Consider the following 17,314-nt stretch of genomic DNA (forward strand, 5'->3'; position numbering starts at 1 on the left):
GTGTGCCTTTCTGAGTAGCGTGATGAAATCTGGTGCCATCCTGCTCCCTCCTGCCCTGGACGTGAATCATCCCTTTGTCCAGTGTATCCCTGCAGTATACACTACCCACCTGTTAGTAACTTAGTAGCTGTCTTGGTTATCAGATTGACTGTCTCGGTATCACAGTGCTTGTGTTCAAGTAATCCTTATTTTACTTAATAATGGCCTAAAGCGCAAGAGTAGTGATGCTGGCAATTCGGATATTCTCTTACTGTGCCTAATTTATAAATTAAACTTTATCAAGATATGTATGTATAGGGAAAAAACATAGTATAAATAGGGTTCAGTACCACCCATGGTTTCAGGCATCCATTGTGGGTCTTAGAAAGTATCCCCTTTGGATAAAGGGAGACTACTGTACACACACACACACACACACACACACACACACACACACACACACAGGCAATCATTAAGAGCATTCATATGTCAAGTTGAATCATACAAATATCACTTGTTACAGGAGTCTGGGGGAGTAGAAAATCATGATGCCTAAAGTAGCTGGGGAAGCCTAGGAAAAGAGGTGGGATTTGAGTTCTTGTGAAGAATGTATGAGGCTGATATTGTGGAGAGGAGTCTTGCCCTAGCAAAGGAACCCAGGTTGGCAAGTGTTCTGTTTACCTTTGGTCTTGATGGCAAAGTCAAGAAAACTGGATTCTTCTATAGCTACTGAGAATGTGGGAAATCCACGTAGTTGTTCTGAGTCTCACTTTCTTCATCTTTAAAAGTAAAAGGCTAGTATTTTGGTTCCTTTCAACTAATTCAAAGACCAAAATTGACAAATGGAGTAAAGTGATGATGCTATGCCAATAAATACTGCCACCGTGAGACAACTCCGGGTGAGGTTTTAGAGCTTAAAAAATGAATAAAATGGTTTCCTATGAGCCTAAGCTTACTCATTGTCATGTGTGAAATAGAGCTACAGAAAGGTAAGAATCCAGTTAAATACCTTATAACCTTGCTAATCTCCAACTAGCTCCTATCAAATGGCATATTAAAAATATATTTGGAAGGGAATGTCATGATCCAAATAAAGAGAAGCCTGTTAATACGGACCAAGAAGGTCTTCACTGTCAAGCATGAGTTTTCTATGATGACTCTGGGCCCAGATGTGGATGTTTTCCAAAATGAATGATCCATTCATATTGTAATAGAGCAACTACCTGAGGCATAATTTCTGTGTGAGCCTTCAGAGTTAAGAGTGCTTTCTATAACAGCTCTCATAATTGGTAGATTAGAATAACTAAGGAATGCACATTGAAACTAGTCTCCTTTTCTAGTTAAGGTTTTTGATCAATGTTTCTAACATTTCACAATGAGGCTCCTAAAAAATAGAACAGTAATTTTTTTTTTAATTGAATGAACTCAAATAGCAAACCTAAAAGCATAATGTCTGTTGAAATATCTAGAATATTACTGCTATATTACTTTTAGTAATTATGAATGTTCATTTTAGAGCATGGGTTCATCTATATTTAAGATTAGCTTGAATTATGATACAACTATGGATAACAAGTATAATTTAGTCTCGCTGTTATATAAAAATAACTACCACTGTATGCAGAATAAATAAATGGTGTGTGTGTGTGTGATTTTCAGCTGCCAAGTGTTATCTTGGATAGGCAAGACTCCCCAAATTTTCAGAAACGCAGTGGGTGTCATGATTTTGTTCCCTTCACTGATGCCATGGTTTGTAACTGTTCCCATCTAAAGCCAACGAAAGACACTGGTGATTATTGCTACTGAAGCGTATGTCTTGGGTCTTCTTTGGTATTTACAAAGCAGGCACTTAGGAAAGTCTGTTAAAAGCACAGATTATCTCCTATTAATATTATTAATATGCATTTGTCAGTGTCACAGGCAGTTACGGGCCTTACTGTCCATTATTGTATATGTGTAGGTGTTAGGAAATATTCTATACTCTCCAATATGTCTTCCATCAGACAATCCCCGACTGTGGGCATTCCAACTTTAGGGTTTCATTTGGATATGGTTACAGAAGCCCTGGGAAAGATTACTGAGACTCTACTGCTCAGTGAATACTTGAATAATGGGGAAGTGGGTGGGGACAAATGTTCCAGGCTGATAAGCGGTACTCTGAAGTTATCTTTTGCAGACGTGCATTGCTTCAGAACACCAGAAGCCCAGAAGGAGGAGGAGAAACAAAGGAGGTAAGAGGAGAATGAAAAGAAAAGGGCCCACCACGTAGCTTTGCTTAGGGATGGCTCTGCTCATTCACCATATACCATTCCCATGCTGGTAGGAGGTCACTACAGAGTTGTGTATGTGTGTGTTCAAGAATATGGAGTATTTGGCTAAGTCACAATAGGACATCAATAGATTCACTAACCATCATGACAAAAGTTGTCATTTCAGGGTATTTATCAATGTATTTTGAATTATAGAGTCATAAAATATATTCTAAATATATTAACTATGGTTTTTGGCCTGGATGTGGAGGAAAATTTCTAATATGTGCCTAGATTTTTATTTTTAATTACACAGGTGACTGCTTAAACCTTCCCTTTAATATAGAAAATTAAAATGTTTATTTAAGTTGAAATTGATATGTATTTTTATAATTTTATAAACAGACTGAAAGATTTCTTTCCGAATGTATCTTTTAAAGCAAAGCACGTGCATTTTGGTCAGTACAGAGTTATCTGTCTTCAACTTATGTGTCTAATATGCAACGAAAGTAGGTGATGGAGCCGCTATAAAGTTGGAGATAAAATGCCTTTAGACGTTACTCTAACAAGACTTGTGTGCTATTAGTATTCTCTCAGGGATCAATTTTAAAAGTTGTAACATAATAAAAAATGGTTGGACTATATTTCCCCACAGCTTTCATTTTATTATGTCGCATGAAATATGCCTTTATTGGCTATAGCATTACTGGAAGTAAAATATACGGGGTACTGAAAAATTCTGTCACTTTGTATTAGCTGTAAATTATCGACTAGGATAAACCCTAATTTCATTTGTCACATTCTGTTGCATTGCTGCTCTTTCTTGCTCCCATTCTGTCATTCTGGCAGGCCCGCGCTGCCCCAGGTATCACGGCATCGCCATCTGCACCCGACATCTGTCTCTCTATTGATCACACGGGTTTAGCACTTGATCAAACAGAGCACAACAGAATACATCTCTTTTTGCAATACTGCCAATGCCAACTGCTGCATGAAATCTACTACAAAAGCCTCCTTTACCTAGTTGAAAAACCGCATTTGTGTGGCTCTTCTTTGCTATAAACCTCAGCATTTCCCGCCCCCACCCCCTTACACGGAGCAAGAGTTACATGAAAATAAATCTAGTTTTCATATATTTGAGAATTAATCAGGTTAAATGTGGCCAATGCCGCTGATGACAATGAGAGTCACCAGGAGAGTTATGGAAGATGCTGTATGCTTTTCAGGCCTACCTATATGAAAATCATGGTTCCTACTCTATCAGTCTGTTTGGGGGCGTTTGTCAGGATGCATGAAACCTTAGACTGGCCAACAGACCTTTTCACTTTTCATCCAGCTGCTTTGGTGGTGTGTAACAGGACCTTTAAAGCCAACCCAAGCCACGAGACAAGTGTTTCACGTTGGCACATAGCATTCAAGTGTTTCTGAACCTTCTAGGTTTCACCTAGTATAGGCAGTCCCTGTGAAGTCTATGAAGCAATTGCAGATTTTTGGTTAGTGACAGGAAAAAGCAGCATAATTTCTAAAGGGTCACAGGGTTTTTACCCATGTGACTCTCACTCACCTTAAGGTAGGGACACATGCACAGCCATGAAAAACAATGCCAAGACGTTGCAATAAACAGCCAGCACAATGGAAAGATAACGCTACAGGGAGATATTCAAGGAGAGTAAAAGCCAGAACAGCAGCATTTTTAGTTCCCAGAAACACAATAGTAGGATTAAAGTACACAGTTATTTTTGTTCTCATATTTTCACACTTTCCACAGTGAGACAAATTGTTTCCAGGCAGAATATCTTATACTCGCCATGTAAACAAATAAATAAAAATGCCCTTAAAATTTTAAGATAGATAGCCATATCATGTTTAAAACCTATTCAATATCTTACTAGCCAGAGAGCGCATATTTTACTTATAGCCTTACAAATTACTTTGGGGGAAGGGGGTGAAGGAAAAGCCTTCAATATTAAAAATGATCAAGTTTTAAAATATTCTTTATTTTAACTGATTCATGGCAGTTGTAAAATTAGCAGTATTAGTTACATCATAAGACAAGTGAATTCTAGCAATGTATTATTCATAAGATGTTTTGTAGCCAAATAACATTAGAGTATATAGTGGTACCAACAACTTAATATTTTAGAGCTAATTGGAAGTGTTCTTCCTATAAAGATCAAGCCTCTTCTACCCAACACACTTCAGTCATTAAAATAACACTTTTAATGCCTTGTCTCTAAATGATGCCTGACATTAATGCAAAGCTATATTAAAGCACTCAAATGACCAGTTCTTTTGTAATGTATTCTATATGATCAGACATTGGGTCAGAGCTGGGCAGTGTGTATGAAGTAATATCAAGTGCAAGCTAATTAAACTATATTTGCTATAGAACTTTACAGAAAAAAGAGGCCAATAATCATCAGAAGGTATTCTGAAAATGGCATTTCTAAAAGGCCTGCAGCATGCTTTAATCTCCTTGCATAAGCGTAAATTTTGACATAAAGGTTTTATTGTAAGCTCAAAACTTCAGTCAGAAAATAATTGTTTACTGTGTCAATAAAGTCATTATGAAGTCTCTCAAATGCTTTTCTTGTATGATTTTTACTTCCTAAACAAATCAAGTTTCATTTTCAAGACAATAACGTTATGTTTCAGTATTTTGCCACATTTTCATTTAACTAAATATCTTCCTGAAAACAGAGTTAGCCTTCCTTGTCTCTGCTAAGACTACTGTTACAATTACTACACCACACACACACACACACACACACACACACACACACACACACACACATTAAATTTCCCCTAACCATCACAAAATGCAGGAAAGCAGACACACTGAAGGTCTGTATCTATGGCAGACTTGTTCGCCGCCAACTGCAAAAATCCTCCTAACAATAGTTACTTAAATCTTCTATAGCCAGGGCCAATTTTGCAACAGTCATGTTTGGGCTTACAAATCATGCCCTGGTTGTGTTCTCTGTTATCCCTCAGATACATCTGTGACAAAAAGGAAACAAAAAAATCACATGCTCTACCTCCATCGGTAGAAAAAATTGGTCATTACCTCTTTTACAATTCAGATTTCTTACATTCTTTTTGAAAAACTTAGATTCAGTTGAGAACAGCAGGTCATAGAACAAGAAATTCAGGTACAATATTCACCTCCAGAGATCAGGGGCCCTAGACGAAGACTTTGGTACTGATGTCTTTTATTCAGAGAATTTTCATTGATGTCGCTTAATCTCAAACTTTTCATCCCTGCATATATGTTATGACAGAGCTTCCAAGCCTGAACGTACTTCTTCCTGCCGTCTAGAATAAAGCACACGTTTATGAAGGAATAATTCTACGTCTGACACTACATATTTTCAAGAGTGTGGACCTAAGCACTTCTTTCTAAAGCCAGTGGAATACAGATTTATAGTTGAATATTTGATTTCAAATTAAATAATTCAACTTATCTTTTAATTTAAGCCCTCTCATCGAAAGAAGTGAAGCAAAATCACATCTCTCATTGTTCAAAACTGTAATATCCCCTGATTCCCATTCTAGTTTTTGGACTCGAAGGAAATTTTGTTGACTGTAAACTAACAATCCCCTATCTACCCCAGTGGAAAAAAAGTGAATTTCATTTGTACCTTATTCCTACAGTACTGATGGGAAATTCAACTTGACCATGATGACCATATTTATTATTGTAATTAGTAAAAGAGAAAAATATCAGGTGGTGAATATTTGCCTGTAATATTTAGCAAGCACAAATTAAAAATCTAAACATAAGTATTGTTAAAATATGTAATAACATACTAGAAATGCTAACACTGTTATAAGACCCATTCTGAGTATAAACATTTGCTGAAACAGTACAATATCCAATGTTCATTTAAAGAATAGCACATTTAACTATTAGCAACTATTTGATATAAATAGGAATTAAAGTATTTTATTTTTATTTCCACATTTAATGATAGTTTTGTCCGCACTTGGTGGTAGAAAAGATGCACTGCTACATTATTATATCACGTAGCAATGAACATATGGTTAACAAACAAAAAGACCGATTTGTTTTGTACCAAAGTGTTTTCAAACTTTACGGCAGATTCATCAGATTGTCCAACATCATACTTTGGTTAAATGTACTTTAAAGTTACTGATTATTTAATGCATTTAGCCTCAATCATCGGCATTTTAGAAATTCAGGTGTCTTTTTCTTTCACATAAATTTGGTTTTCTCCCGTGGCAGTTCTTGCAAACGTAATTCAGACTTCCAGTAGTAATCCCAATTCCAAAAGGAATTAAGAGAGATTTATAGTAAAAATAAAGACTATTTCCAAGAACGGTTTCTATTATAACATTTCTGGTTGAGAGATGAGGCTTGTGTGAACTGTCTCAGGGTTCAGAGGAGGTGTCCACGGCTGGGCTCTGTGTATAAAGTTTCTGCTGTGGTTTCTACAGTTCCCCAACCTCCAAGTGTTAAAAGTCAGACGTCAGTGCCACAAAACCCATCATTAGAATTTAAACCACTGATCTCTGGAACCTAGGATTTAAATTCCCAGCATATCATTATGTAACACAACAAGTCACTTGGAAATTGCAGCTAATTCCAGGCATCCTACAGCCCTTCGTTTGGTTTGCTAATGAGGAGAGCCAAGCGAGGAGCCCGCCCCCTTTGGGTGACCCTCGCCTCTTAGGTTGGTCCTGCTCAGGTGTGTCGGGGATAGTTCCGACACCCTCAGAAACCAGATGCCTACAGAAAGCCCGATGTGCTTGTTTTATGCACTCAGAAACGGATTGAGCTCTGCTCCCCGGCCCCCCTCAACCTCCCAATTATACTGTGAGAAAATTCTGCTCCCGTGGTTTGAAAAACCTGTACAAACTGCTAGGCGTCCTAGTGAAATTCTAAAACTACAATTTGTCGTTTTAGATTTCCCTATGTCTTTAGGGGAAAAAAAAGATTTTCTACTTTCAAAGGTCTATAAAGAGAGGCAGAAAAATATTTGGACAATTATATAGAGGGTTTATGACTGCAACCATATGAGTTGAGAGGTAAGGGCTGGAAGCACATATGATGTTGCATGTTCTTGAAATCACTCCTAAAGTTCTTTTACAAACAAGGTAGTTAATTATTAAAACACAGCAAGTGTTGTTTGCTTATTCTATATAGTTATGTTAAATCATAAACTGAACACTGTAAAATGTTCTACTTTGACAAGGAAGGAGAAAACATGTACACAGGCTTTAAAATATGCGTGTAGTCACCACAAACAACTGCTTCCTGTTTATGACAAAGGAGTAAATAATCCATTGATCTGGCAGCAGGGCACCTGCTTTGCAACCAACTCCATATCAGTAGTCCCTGAACCCTCATTATTTCTCCTCAATTAAAGTTCATAGTCTGGGAAAGTCTGTGCTGAGCAGATGTACAACTGTTCTTGACGACAGAACACAGAAGAATCACAAATTTAGAAAACTACTGCCATTTCATAAACCCCAGAATCACACCATTTGTTGTGGGTAAGAAACATTACAAACAATATGTCTCTTTTATAGCTGCTAAGCTGGCATGTTACAGAAAAGAATATTAAAGTTCAAAAATTGTCACATGAGCAGTACATTATGAATATAGTAATGCATTTTTTTATGATTCAAATAATGGTTACTGAAATGAAAAAAAAAAATCTTCGGCGGGTTATAGTGTAGAAATTGTGACTGAGAATTAGACAGAATTGGAAATAGGAGAAAACCCAAGCACAAAGTAATGATCTGCAGAGAACTACAAAATGTAATAACGAATGAATTGTAGAAATATGAATTCAACTAATGCTAGTTTTACTTTCATCTTTTGCATAATTCTGAAATCTATGAGCACTGATCATTAAGGCAAACCATTTAAATAAAAAATGCAGCAAGAATCCAGTTTCAAATATAACTAAGAGACACTCAGGTGAAGAACTTTTTTTTTTTAAACAATCTACCTAAGGTCAAATAGCACAGTATCATCCATTTAAAAAGCTATATAAATACAGCTTCCACCGCTCATAAACCTCCTTTTGTGCTTAAGAAAATGAGGAAGAGAAGTAAGCAGTCAGGGAGATGTTCATTTCCATTTTATTTTTAAAATGTTATCTCCATGAGACATTGAAATACATATTTCGCAGTAAAGAAGATGAAGTTCCTATACGACATTTTCTAGTCCTCCTTTCCCTCGGCATAATTCTGACTCCACAGTATGTGCTTTACAGACTGTAGCAGATTGTGAGTCCTGAGGTCGGAGTATATGCTCGAAGCATCAATGGCTACACCTGTCATTTTAGTTTTCCCAGGAAGAATGTGTCATTGTTTAATGCTGTAACATGCATTCGTTACAATCCGACTTCCAATTTTGCCACTGCCATGGAGGTGACTTTAACTACCCATTAACAGAAATACTTCAATAATATTTCAACTTCTAGTCTCTGTTATAATTATTTTTCTTTAATTATTTGAGACATACAATTTTTCCTATCCATGAAGACTCCTGCAATCCATTTTGGTTTTCCTGGGAAACCATACCACAGTTTGAAAAAGTGGAAATGAATCAGGTTTTACTTTGGAGCATTAATACAAATGTTTAATTCTGTATAATACGATTATTGGTAGGAAAATATGTCCCTTCTTCGCTTTTCCCTACTATTTAACTCCTGATTAACATAGAGTATACCTTGCAGAAATTACCAAATCCGTTTGGAAAAATCTACCTTGTATTCACTTAAAAGCCCGCATGCTGCACTGATAATTCAGTTATTACAGAGCATGATGGGAACACGGTCTCACCCCAGACAAAGGGTGGAGTTAAAATATCCTGGGCGGTCGAAGCTCTCTTTCGTAGCTTTGTTCCAGGGTAAGCCTATTTTTATGACACTCTTTTCTGTATATTTCCCCCAAAATGGATTTCTTACATTTACATGTAAAATGTCAGAATTGTTTTTAAGATATTTTTCACCAATTTCCCTGGTGGCAAAATTGGCTGTGGTCTGCCAATGTCACTCTTGTGAATCAAGCAAACTATGAACAGTTACTCCTCTGAATCAAGCAAACTACATTACTCTTGTTCATTTCAGCCTTAAGAGAACAGCTCAAAGTGTAATGACCAAAGATACACTGTCAAAATAGACACACATGGTATATGGAGTAAAATCCCTAATCTCTCAAGCACCCCAATAATATTGTGACAGAAATAACTTCCTAACACATAATACACATAACGTAGATATATGCATTGTTTCTATAATTCCCTGATTTTATTATACTCATCTAATTTCACTGTCCTCAAATAATATTGATGTAAAGATCACAATTTTACATACTATTTATAAGACTGTATTTTTCAAATAATTAATTTAATAAGGTAATTTCATTTCAGATAAAATATACACGCAGTGAACTAAAACCACAGTCCTGGAGGCAGCAGGGTTTGTTGCAGAGACGAGTACAGACTGCTGTGGGGACAGATCTCTGCTTGCAAACCCTTCTGGAATCTATTCATTCTTTGATGGGAGGTAAGTTATTCACATTCCTTGAGACTCAGTATCTGCATCTGTAGGATGCGGATAATTCATTCTACAGTGAGTTTTTTTAAAGATATCAGTAAAATAACATATAAAGTCTCATTACATAGTAGGTATTCAATAAAAGTCCCATTCTTTTCTCTGTGTTTTGCCCTTGACAAAGCATTAACAAGTACACATTTCTCGTTCTCGTTTTTTGGCCAATGACACTCACTAATGTGGCCCAGGAGAAATCTTACAGACCCTTCCCTCCATATTTTTCTCCCTAAACTGTTCATTAAGCTCAGATTCTCAATTCTTCTGAAACTGGCATCATTTTCAGCCTGATAAAGTACTAGAAATACTAGAATAGCATGTTGCTGGTTAGGTAACTTTCTCCCTTCCTCCCTCTGTCTTTCCCTCCTTTTTCCTTCCCCTAGCCTTTCTCGCCTCTACCGTCCTTTCTCTCCCCTCTCTCCTGTTCTCCCTACGTCCCTCTCTCCCCCTCCTTCTTTCTCATTCTCTTTCATTTGGCACAGTGTACTGTCCTGGAAGAAGCAGCAGTCCTAGATAGGAGAAAACCACAACCACGGTATAACAGGGTATAACATAAGAGCTTCTGCAAGGCAGGCAGGGTTTAGAACTTCTCAAAAGAAAAGAATCTAAGACGGACTGGAGCCCGCGAGGGAAGTAGTGCAAGTTTCATAGAAACATTTTTCTCCTTTTGCTTTTAAATATCTGTTTGATATAAGAGGAGAATTTATTAGACTTAATGCTTAAAAAACATTTTCTCTGCTCTCGTGGCATGCCAGGGATATGTTTTGTTTGTTTGTTTATCTCCCATCATTTTTTTAAGTGCATTAGAGACTAGTAATTTTAATTCCTACACATTACAAAGATAAATGCAGACTACTTGGTCAGTTTTCTTTTTATATTTTTATATTTAAAATTTTTTTAGCAGACAAAAGCATTTTTAATGTATTCTTTCAGAATTCCCAAATACATTCCTCCATTTCGCAATTCAGTTTTACTTTCCATAGCTTTATTTTGTTCCTTCTTAATATCACCAGTGAAACTAACTTATGAAGATGGGGCCAAAGGTTAATGTTTTGATAGAGAATACTACAGATGCCCCAGCAATGTCTCCAACAGTCTGGACAAAGCCACTCTGTACAGCTAACTTCCACATTTTAGTTCACATCCATACTGTGACTCTCATTTTTCCAAAGGATTTAATGGCAAGAAAATATAGGTTCACCCCATTAAACAATGTTTTCCTAGATGGTGAAATTTTTGATATCTTTGAAAATTGAGTTAATTTTTTGATTTATTCCTAAAGGCAAAATTGGCAGCCATGTCAATACATCGGCATTATATCAATTTGAGTGCAAAGTGACCATGTGACAATTAATGCAGAGAAAGTAGTGCTGTTAGTTTAGTACTTCAAACCATCAAGAATATCAAGACTACATTAAAGAAGCAAAAATCTAAATCTTAAAAAAATTTTTTTTGACCGCACTACGCAGCTTGCGGGATCTTAGTTCCCCTGCCAAGGATAGAAACTGGGTCCGGGTAGTGAAAGCACTGAGTCCTAACCACTGGACCACCAGGGAATTCCCCAAAAGCTAAATCATTTTTTCATAGAGTTTTAATTGAAAAACCCTATTCATTAATGTGAGCCAAACAACCCATTGCCAAACAAGAAAAAAGTAACCAAATATTTACCTTTCAAAAGACAGATTACCCACAGCATTTTATTTTTGCTTAAAAAGAAAAAGTTTGTTACACTTCTTAGGGCTTTTAGTTTTAGATACACAGAATGCAAATATAGAAATGATTCAGTTATGCTTTGCTAGTACTTAATAAATCAAGACTGCACAATGAAGAATGTATTGAGGGCTTCCCCGGTGGCGCAGTGGTTGAGAGTCCGCCTGCCGATGCAGGGGACACAGGTTCGGGCCCTGGTCTGGGAAGATCCCACATGCCGCGGAGAGGCTGGGCCCGTGAGCCATGGCGGCTGAGCCTGCGCGTCCGGAGCCTGTGCTCCACAACGGGAGAGGCCACAACAGTGAGAGGCCCGCCCACCGCAAAAAAAAAAAAAAAAAAAAGTATGTATTGACATTCTAAACCTTAGCCTAATATTTAATTAACAGATCCGATATATATTCTCTTTTGGATTTCAAAAATATTGTATTTAGTCTATAGCCTTCCTCTAAAATGAACTAGAATTTTAAAAGCTGTTCATTGCCTATTTCTACAATAATTAGAAATAATTGTTAGAAAAAATGAAACTGATTAAGGATAAATAATATATATGAATTGTCTTAATAACTAAAGCCTTCTGTCCCTTCTGAGATTTTGTGGTCTCTACCTTAACAATTCAATAGATTCAGATTAAATAATAGGAGATAATTTTGGGAGGGTCTATATAAGATTAATGAGAGCAAGGTTCAAGCACAAAGATAGTGGGCTGCTACATTATGGCCAACAATGGAAAAAACACCACTTTCCTTCAGAAATATAAATGTGTATGTATCAAACTCTACATACATTGAAGTAACCTAAGCAAGTTGACTGGCACTCAAACTTGCCAACTGCTGAAGGAGCTCAACTTCAAAAAATTAATCCTACCATATATGTGTGAAAACATGAATTGGTTCCACTTTAAAAATTCCATTTGCTACTATGTAGTACTAATGCTTCTTGTGAGAGGTTTAAGGGTTTTTTTCAGAATCACCTCCTTTTCACCAGTGTTAGCACACTAGTATATTTAACAGAGACATTTACATGCTTTGCATTTTAAGTGCCTCGGAAATCCAAGCACAGAGCCTGCACATTTCTGCTGCACCATCAGATGTAATGAGTTATGGTACTATCGGCATGTTGATAAGCTATAGCCCAAAGAAGAACAAGAAGGAAGTATAAAAAATATGGCCAGAGGACGGGATAAAATTATCAGCTAGTGTGTTTTCCTGTTTGGTTTTAATCTACATTTAATTAAATTCTTATCTTCTGTGTACTTATGGTCGCATTTGAATGGCGAGACTGCATTCATTATGAACGGTAAAACTTAACTCAGAGAACATTACATGTGGCTTCTTTAAAAAGGAGAAGAAAAAATGCTGCCTTTATTCTTTACACTCAGGTCTTATAAAAAGGGAACAGACTGCCTCTTTGGTCAAGTGCAGTAGCACTTAACCTTTGGGTTAACTGATTTGGAAAGCTGGACTTAAATCAATTTTTAATGCTATTTTTTATTTTTACAATTTGGAAATGTTATCAAATTCTGAGCCTGAACAGAGCTGGCAGGGGAAGCAGTGAAGTGCATTAAGGAAATGCCTTCTTCATTCTTAAAAATAGAGATGATAACAGGAAGTTTTTATTAGTGCTGCAAAATGTGTGCATTAGTCTGCATCCTTAATTATTAAAACCATTACATTTCCTTGTCTTTATATGCTGAAATAAGAAAAAAATGCCTTAATTGCTATTTAAAGTTTGTTTTTTCTGTGTCACAGACCCTTTGAGTTCATTCAAGCGTCCATATATTTCAGAGAAACATAACAAAATGTTTTGAACATAGCATTCGTTTACACACCTACTAGTTTCATAACATTTTTAGTTCTATTCCAGGAATGTCAGGGCACATTGAGAATATCCTTAAGGCAATGTTTGGCACCTGCAATAACAAGCATGATTTCCTGCATCAACTTAAAAACTGTGTCATCTTTAATAAAGGGAAACAGAGGCAACCGTTTCTGATTTAGGTTCTGATGTTTACTGCTGAAGAAGTGAGGTTTGAGATCAGATTTGCTATCCCAACTTCACCAAATTCACCAAAAACAAGAACAAAAAACCCTCCGTAGTTACTATATATACTATGTGTGCGCGCGTGCGCACACACACACACACACATACACATATATATGTATACATATGTTGAGAGAATACAGATTATTGTGTCATATATTTTTATGGCCTTTCTTTTTTTTTTTTTTTTTTTTTTATGGCGGTAAGCGGGCCTCTCATTGTTGTGGCCTCTCCCGTTGCGGAGCACAGGCTCTGCACGCGCAGGCACAGCGGCCATGGCTCACGGGCCTAGCCGCTCCGCAGCATGTGGGATCTTCCCGGACCGGGCCACGAACCCATGTCCCCTGCATCGGCAGGTGGACTCTTAACCACTGCACCACCAGGGAAGCCCTATGGCCTTCCTTAAAAGCAATAATGTATGACTAGTACCTGTATGCCGGTAAAACAAGCACATTTCAAATGAGCATTTGTTATTACTTTGTTATGTTATGCAGTGGGGAATACTAACCAGGAAAGGTTTAACATCCTAACTGAACGCTCAAATGTAAATGGTTATAATTAAATAATGGTAGTTACCAATGACATATTTCCCCCAATTATCCCAAGCATAAATACATTGGGAATGACTCCACTTTGTTTTGAAAGGAGCTGTAAATGTCCCGACAATTGGGCCAAAAAGTTTTTATCTGCCACACTGGAGACTCCATAACTTTGATATGTAATGGGATGAAAAGACCTTCTATTAAGCCACTAACCAGTCATTCACCCAGAGACTCCAAAGGGGAGAAAAGATATTTTCAGTATATATCCCTTACACTTAAAAGGTTTCTTTTTACAATAAGCATTTTTATTTGGTTGGGCATTTATGCAATTCAGCAGATGAAAATGTCATTCTCTTGTACTTAAGTGAACATTAAAATCACACTGGGATGAATTAAAAAACTGGTGATAACAAAGTTAAGCCTTTTGTCAAAAATTATTCTTAACGCTCAGAAGCTAAGCAAGCTAAAATATTCCTAACAGATGACAAATCCTGGGTCATAAAACATATCCTACACTGAAAGTACAGCTCTCTGAAGTCGTAGCTTGATAACCACGGTTTACTACAAAATATAATACATGTGAGGTAAAACACTGGTAACTTGTTTTGCTTAATTACATATTTTTTTTCAAAAATACTTTTACATGTGTTCTTCCGTTAAGTTCAGTTACGGTATCTGTTTTCGTTGTTGTTTTTTACTTCAGTAGACACCTCTATTAGATGGTGTCTGTCCATGCACATATACTAACAAGACGTTCTGTGTGATACCTTTATCTGAAGAATCTGAAATGTTTAAGATAATTTAATTCAATACACATTTATTGAGCAATAGTATATTGACCGAATTTACAACTGTCTAGCCAGTAGCCACTCCACGAGGTACCAGGTAGACAATAACAGTCTCTGTATAGCAGTATAATGTAGTAGGCCAATACCGTAATACAGGTTGTTAAGGGTTATACAGTGTAAGGACACATTAAAAACTAAGGGAGCTGAGATGGAGAAGATGTGATGTTCAATTCAGTTATGAAAAGAAGAGCTTGAGCTTGCAAATGGACAGTCTGTGGATGCCTAAGGAGTAACATACAACTCTTATTGTTCCCTCAGTACCATTGAGAGAATTGGGGTTGCCCATGCCGAGAATTACCAGAGAAGAGGAATAAAAGATTACTACATGAAGTTGTGAGATAACCAGGATGCAATTGTTTGTGTATAATGATATGACCCTGGCTGCCTACAAGTCATTTCTCGGTCCCTATTTCAGCTGCACTGGTCTTCTTCAAAAATGTCAAATGTACCATTCACTGACTGCCACAGGTCATTTGCACATTCTGTTCCCTCCTGCTAGAAAACTTCACCCTATTCCTATCCGATTAATTCATGCTTCAAATTCTGCTCATGCAAGTATCACTTCTTCAAGAAAGTTTTCTTTGTGCCACCACCCCACCAAAATACACAGAAACTCACACACAGTTTTGGTGTGTTTAGTTACATGACATCAAAGTGTTCTTTTGTATGATGGACTCAGTTTGTGATTATACATTTGTTAGTATCTGTCTTTCTGACTACACAGTAACCTCCATGCGAATAGGGACTTAGCTATCTTGGATCTGCATTACATCCTCGGTGTCTAGTTGAAGTGCAACACCAATGTGTTGAATGGATATATGACTATAGGTATGAGACCACCTGGCCATTCAAAGCTAGAGGTGGGACCATGGTTCTGAGTACTGGGAGCATGGTGGGCTGTGGGAAGGAGTACTGCCTGTCTGAAATCTGTGGAGATGCTCAACCATACTTTATGCGCCATGCCTAAACTCTTTAAAAGTAGTAGGGAGCTATAAAAAGAATCTGATAAAGAGCTGGGAGAGGGAGGACCTCAGTGCTCCTGCATGTGCTCCCATTCTAGCTCCGTAGGCAAGACAGAAAGGAAAGTGAGGTAGGTATCGGAACATCATTTTCATAGTTTGTCTATTAGCATTTCTACAACAAAATTTATGATGCTTTAAGGTTTGGGGTTCACTTGATTTGATTTAAAAATGATCTTCTGGGCTTCCCTGGTGGCGCAGTGGTTGAGAGTCCGCCTGCCGATGCAGGGGACATGGGTTCGTGCCCCGGTCCGGGAAGATCCCGCATGGGGCCCGCGAGCCATGGCCGCTGGGCCTGCGCGTCTGGAGCCTGTGCTCCGCAATTGGAGAGGCCACAAGAGTGAGAGGCCCGCATACCGCAAAAAAAAAAAAAAAAAAAAAAAAAGATCTTCTATGTTGAAGGATGAAAATGTCCTCTGCCCTTCCAGTAATAATTAAGATATTTATTATTGTTATTTTTCATAGCTGCCTTTCAGGAAAAAAATGCACTTTGAACTAAACAGGGAAGGATTTTTTAAAAAACTATGACCATATGAAGCTTGGGCTGATGGAAGAAAATGTGTTCTTGTGGACCGTGTGCATTAAATATACTTCTTGAAAGACAGCAGTATAATATGTTCATTCTCATTCTATGGTAGATGCAAAAGCAGCTTAAAGGAAGAACATTTGTTGTGAGCCTCTGCTCCAGTACATGAGTTACTATGTAAAGCACTGGAATTGAAGACTCATAGGCACACAGGGTCTGTTTCATTAAGGAGCAGTTCACTGGGCAAAGGGAGGAAGAGGACCCTAGAGATCTGACTGCTTCAGATAAGACTGCCCCTCCCCGCTCCTATATCACCCTTAAGGGAGTGGAGAGACCAGGATCCTGCATGTTCCTGGCCAGCCCCACACTAGTCTCACCGACACTCATAGCCTCATCGTCATTCTCCAAGTCCTGATATGATCGGAGCTAATCCTGTATGGTGATGGATGTTAACTAGGCTTACTGTGGTGATCATTTCACAATACACACAAATATCGAATCACTATGTTGTACACCTGAAACTAAAATAATTCTATATGTCAATTATATCTCAATAAAAAAAAGAATAGATAAAAAATAGCTCATCATACTGTCACTTTTATGTCTGCTTTTATCGGTCATTCCTCGAAGCCCAGGCCTTCCATGACCCTCTCCCCACAATATAAGCGCCCATACAGCCTGACTGGCATCTCCTCTCTCATACTTTGCCAACTCTCAAAAACCCTCCCCCTGGTACTTAAGGGAAATTACTGGCAAAATGTTCCATAGCCTCAACCTCTTCTATGAACATTCCGTCTGCCTCCCTGCTCTTTCCC

The 17,314-nt window shown here is 37.6% G+C and overlaps 1 protein-coding gene and 1 pseudogene across 2 annotated transcripts in view; one reads left to right on the forward strand and one right to left on the reverse strand.

Annotated features, from left to right (window-relative positions):
- ZFPM2 (zinc finger protein, FOG family member 2) overlaps positions 1–17,314 on the reverse strand; it is a 474,885-nt gene that overhangs the window by 39,775 nt on the left and 417,796 nt on the right. The window lies entirely within an intron of this gene.
- LOC103075944 (60S ribosomal protein L12 pseudogene) overlaps positions 1–17,314 on the forward strand; it is a 33,436-nt pseudogene that overhangs the window by 11,493 nt on the left and 4,629 nt on the right.

Source organism: Lipotes vexillifer, unplaced genomic scaffold (assembly GCF_000442215.2).
Source record: "Lipotes vexillifer unplaced genomic scaffold, Lipotes_vexillifer_v1.1 scaffold327, whole genome shotgun sequence".
Classification (NCBI taxonomy): domain Eukaryota; kingdom Metazoa; phylum Chordata; class Mammalia; order Artiodactyla; family Lipotidae; genus Lipotes; species Lipotes vexillifer.